The sequence below is a fragment of the Aricia agestis genome, chromosome 8 (assembly GCF_905147365.1).
Source record: "Aricia agestis chromosome 8, ilAriAges1.1, whole genome shotgun sequence".
NCBI classification, from domain to species: domain Eukaryota; kingdom Metazoa; phylum Arthropoda; class Insecta; order Lepidoptera; family Lycaenidae; genus Aricia; species Aricia agestis.
In genome coordinates, this window is record NC_056413.1 from 7,659,370 (window position 1) to 7,665,024 (window position 5,655).

Consider the following 5,655-nt stretch of genomic DNA (forward strand, 5'->3'; position numbering starts at 1 on the left):
TTTTATGAAATAAGGGGGCAAACGAGCAAACGGGTCACCTGATGGAAAGCAACTTCCGTCGCCCATGGACACTCGCAGCATCAGAAGAGCTGCAAGTGCGTTGCCGACCTTTTAAGAGGGAATAGGGTAATAGGGGAGGGTAGGGAAGGGAATAGGGTAGGGGTTAGGGGATTGGGCCTCCGGTAAACTCACTCACTCGGCGAAACACAGCGCAAGCGCTGTTTCACGCCGGTTTTCTGTGAGAACGTGGTATTTATCCGGTCGAGCCGGCCCATTCGTGCCGAAGCATGGCTCTCCCACGTATAAAATTTTGTTATTTTCTGTATGTAGTTCACATACAGAAAATAACAAAATCTCCCAATGAAAATGTTAATTTTCATCCCATTGTTTTTGGCCATTATTTAAAGAAAAATAATATACAAAATATATTTGATGGTAGCATAAAAAAGATCGCTAGAAATAGACTAAGTATCTATTTCATTTTCTCTGTATTCGGATGCTAACAACTTTATAAATAGCCAACAATTAAGTGCAGATCAATATAAAGCCTTTATACCTTCTTTTCAAGTTAGCAGAATAGGCCTAGTCAGAGGGATTCCCGCTGATTGGTCTGATGAGGATGTTATTAATAAAATAACAGTTCCCTTTGGTTGTGGGGAGATTTTAAAAATAAGAAGGCTAAAGAAAAAAACTTGTCAATGGAACAACTCAATTTATTAATACGGGAGTCGGTCGTAATAACTTTTGATGGACAAGTATTACCCAAGAGGGTGTTTATGTGCTACAATGCTCTGCCTGTAGATCTGTATATATTCCCTACCATAAAATGTTATAACTGCTGCAGGTATGGTCATGTAAAAAGTCAATGTCGATCCACACCTAGGTGTTACAGGTGTGGTCAAGGTCATGCTGGAGAAAACTGCTCAGTGGAGGAGGATTCTATGTACTGCTGTATTTGCCATGGTTCACATATTGCTACAGACAAAAAGTGTCCTGAGTATCAACGACAAAAGTCCATAAAAGAGTCAATGGCTCATAATTGCTTGTCGTATTCTGAAGCCTCCAAACTCCATCCAACTGTATCAAAATTATATTCTGATGTACTTATATCCTCCAATACTTTGTCAGCACCTGTAAATATACAAAAATCAAGCTTTGTAAATAACAACATTAGAAATAATAGTAATTTAAGTCAAAAATCTTACAAAAAAACATTTTTTAAACAACCTAAATCTCCTCACAGACAGGAGTATGGGTATGATAGACAAGCTCATAATACTTTAGTAAAGGATTATAATCCTCCATTAGGAAATAATGGTTCAGCCTATCCTGCACCTAATTTTGACGTTCCAAGAAACCGTTCTAGCCTTAAACAAATTAATAACATTGCTATCTACTTTATCACCGTCCAACGTAGCTTCATTGAATACAGAAATAAATAGTAACAATACATCCAATAATGGACCACATAATACAGTGGAATTGTCGAAGCGCAATTAGCAAAAAACATGAAATCTTATATCTAATTAATAAATATAAACCATCTATTCTTGCCTTACAAGAGACATGGCTAAAACCGGAATCTCTTTTTAAGATTTCCGGATATTCCTGTCTTAGGGAAGATAGATCTGATGGGCACAGTGGTACAGCCTTGCTCATCAAACATCATCAATCATATTTCTCTCCCTCCACATCACTCAGATTTCTCAATCATTGCTGCATCTGTAAATAACATATGTTTCGTTTCATTGTATATACCCCATCCTTCATATAACATTTTTTCTGACATTAATAATCTAATCAGTTCATTACCCAAACCAATAGTAATACTTGGAGATTTAAATGCACAACATCAAGCATGGGGTAGTCATAAAGACAACTCATGGGGCAATGTATTGCTGGACTTGGTAGATTATCACTAACTGTGCATTCTTAATTCCGGCCATCCAACCCGTCATACTGCTCCTCATGAAGGTTGCAGTGCTCCTGATTTATCCATTTGTTCACCTAATCTTTCATCTACTTTTTACTGGAGTGTTTTAGAATCAAGTCACGGTAGTGATCATTTTCCCATCATTATATCATTTCCAGGTAGAAACAGTAATAAATCGCCTAATCATAATCAGTCCTCAAAAAAATACTATTTAAACAATAATTCGGGTTGGGATAAATTTATAAATTTACTTTCAAATCAGTTGCCATTCCTCCCTGACATAAAATCAGAAAATACATCTATTTGTGCAGATGCCTTGGCCAAGGCATTCATTAAGGCAGCTGATGACACTTTTCCAAAGAATTTATCATCTAATCATCCACCATCTCCACCTTGGTGGGATCAAGAATGCACAGTTGCTATTAGGAACAGGAAAGAAAGTGAAAAACAGTATAATAGAAACCCAAATATAATTAACTATCAGCATTACCTTGATTGTGTTAGAGAAACAAAAAAACTATTCAGGACAAAAAAGGTAACAAGCTGGAGAAAATTTTGTCTATCTCTAAGTCCAGATGTACACCCTACCACAGTCTGGAATAATATAAGACGATATAGGTCAGCATTTAAACCTTCCTTCTATCCCATGCCTGAATCTCTGTCTAGTAACTTTCTAGATAACTTAGCTCCTCCTTCAGTTTCCTGTCTATCTCCATCTCCAATGCTAAATGAAAATTTTGAGGACCTTAACTCTCTTTTTACTCTGGACGAACTTAAAGGGGTAGTAAAAAATTTAAAAGACTTCTCCTGGACTGGATGGTATTCCTTATAGTTTATTTGAACATGCAAACGACGAAATTTTACAGTATTACCTGGAATTAGTTAATGAAATTCTATTATCAGGGAATATACCAACTTCATGGCGGATGCAAAAAGTGATACCCATATTAAAGCCTTACAAACCACCGTCCTCCGCCACATCTTATCGTCCCATTATATTATCTTCAGTATTATTAAAAATTGCTGAACATTTAGCAATTTTTAATTTATACGTGGGAGAGCCATGCTTCGGCACGAATGGGCCGGCTCGACCGGATAAATACCACGTTCTCACAGAAAACCGGCGTGAAACAGCGCTTGCGCTGTGTTTCGCCGAGTGAGTGAGTTTACCGGAGGCCCAATCCCCTAACCCCTACCCTATTCCCTACCCTACCCTCAACTATTCCCTTCCCTACCCTCAACTATTCCCTTCCCTTCCCTTCCCTTCCCTACCCTCCCCTATTACCCTATTCCCTCTTAAAAGGCCGGCAACGCACTTGCAGCTCTTCTGATGCTGCGAGTGTCCATGGGCGACGGAAGTTGCTTTCCATCAGGTGACCCGTTTGCTCGTTTGCCCCCTTATTTCATTAAAAAAAAAAAATAGCCAAAAATAGGTTAGAATCAAAGATAGTAAAATATCTTTGGTTAGAATGGTTTGTTGAAAAACATAACCTCCTGTCAAATTCACAATTCGGAGAAAGGTAGAGGGACCATAGACAACATTGCCATACTGACAACAGACATTCGCATTTCAATAACAGATAATAAATTTGTCGTTGCTTGTTTTCTGGACATAAATTCCGCATATGATAATGTAAATTTATTTATACTAAAAGAAAAGTTAATTATTTTGGGTGTGCCAATAATTTTGGTAAATTTTATCATAAATCTACTGTTGGAAAGAATTATAATTTTAAATTTAGATGACTGTACACAAACGAGAGTTGTCCGTAAAGGTATTCCGCAAGGATTTGTTTTAAGTCCTTTATTGTACGACTTATACACTGCTGACTTAGAAAAATGCTTAGACTTAAATAATATAATAAAACTGTTACAATACGCAGATGATAAGGCAATTTACATAATTTCTAATTCTATACGTGATGCTTGTAGGGATCTGACAAATGTCTTAAAGAAATTAAAAATTTGGATGGACAAGAATGGCTTACAGTTATCGGTTGATAAAATCTCGGTGGTTTTATTTTCACGGATGCGTATGCCTCCGCCTGTAACAGTTTTTTTATGATGGAATTCTAATTCCTGTAAAAGAAAATGTAAAATTTTTAGGATTATAAATAAATCTAAATAGATTCAAAATTGAATGGTAACGCACATTTTGAATACATCTATTCAAAATGTGAACGAAACCTAAACATGTTAAAAAGTCTTTCCGGTGTTTGGTGGGGATCCCATCCCTTTACAATGAAATTAATCTATAATGCAATGATAAGAAGCATATTAGATTATGGGACTTTTCTTTTAGAGCCATGTAACTTAAGTGCATTACAAAAAATTGATAAAATACAAGCTAAAGCTTTACGCATAATCTGTGGTGCTATGAAATCATCTCCGATAAACGCTCTTCAGTTGGAGTGTTGTGAACCTCCTCTTCAACTCCGACGACAATATCTGGCAGATAAATTTTTCCTTCGCTGCTACCAATTTCTTAATCATCCTTTAATTCCTAAACTTAATACTCTATCTCAACTTTGTTACGATAATAGTAAATACTGGCTTCATAAATCTAAACCCCCACTCATTCATAGCTATCGTAAATTTATGACTTTGGACGCTCCTACTTTTCGGTCCCATCTTTTCCGTTATTTGAATCTTTATACGAAGCTCTAACCCTTATGCCCGATGTTCGTTATGATATCGGTATCAAGAAGTCTGATAAATATTTTGCTAATAATATATTTAAATACATAAATAATAACAATTGGCAAGGATGGCATCATTTATATACTGATGCGTCAAAAAATTCTGCAGACAGTCATGTAGGAGTAGGGATCTACCATTTACAAAATAATATTGTGCAAAAAGTTAAATTTCCTCCCGAATCCTCTGTTTTTACTGGGGAGTGTTATGGACTTTTCAAGGCTATCGAGTATATTCTACTTGGTAGGCTTGAGAAGGCTCTAATATTTTCGGATTCCTTAAGCGCTTTGCAAACCCTAAATAAATTCCCTTTCAAATTAAAAAACTGTTTTCCTATTATTATTCAGATTCGTAATCTTTTATATAAATGTAAATTAAAAGGCTACTCTATTACTTTTGTATGGATACCTAGCCATTGTGGCATTATAGGCAATGAGTTAGCTGATAAAATGGCAAAAGACGCTATATTCTGTGGGGATGTATTTCCTTTTCATAACTACACTCATGATTTGGTTGCTCTTGCCAGGAACTCTCTCGTAGAAGCGTGGGATGAGTCATGGAGACTGAGCAGTCAAACAAAAGCAGTTCATTATCAAAAAATTCAACCCGTGATCCCAGCTAAGCCTTGGTTTGCTAAAATTCACCTCTCAAAAAACGTAACATCATCGATTATTCGAATGAGACTGGGTCATTTGTGCATTCCTACACACCTTAAGAGAATTGGCGTTCGACGTGATGATTTATGCGAGTGTGGCGAAATTGGCGATTTAAACCATATTATTTTATCCTGTCCTCTCCATGATCATTCCAATTTATATCATAGCTTATCATTGATTCCTATCCCATTTCCTACTTCTGTAAATACTCTACTTCATTATAATAATAAACATGTATATATTTGTTTAAGTAATTACCTATCTTCAAATGACATTAATATTTAATTTTGTATTTTATTTTAATTTATTTACATGTAAAGTTATAAACTATATTAATTAACGTATTCCAAATTCCGTTCCTGTTATTCC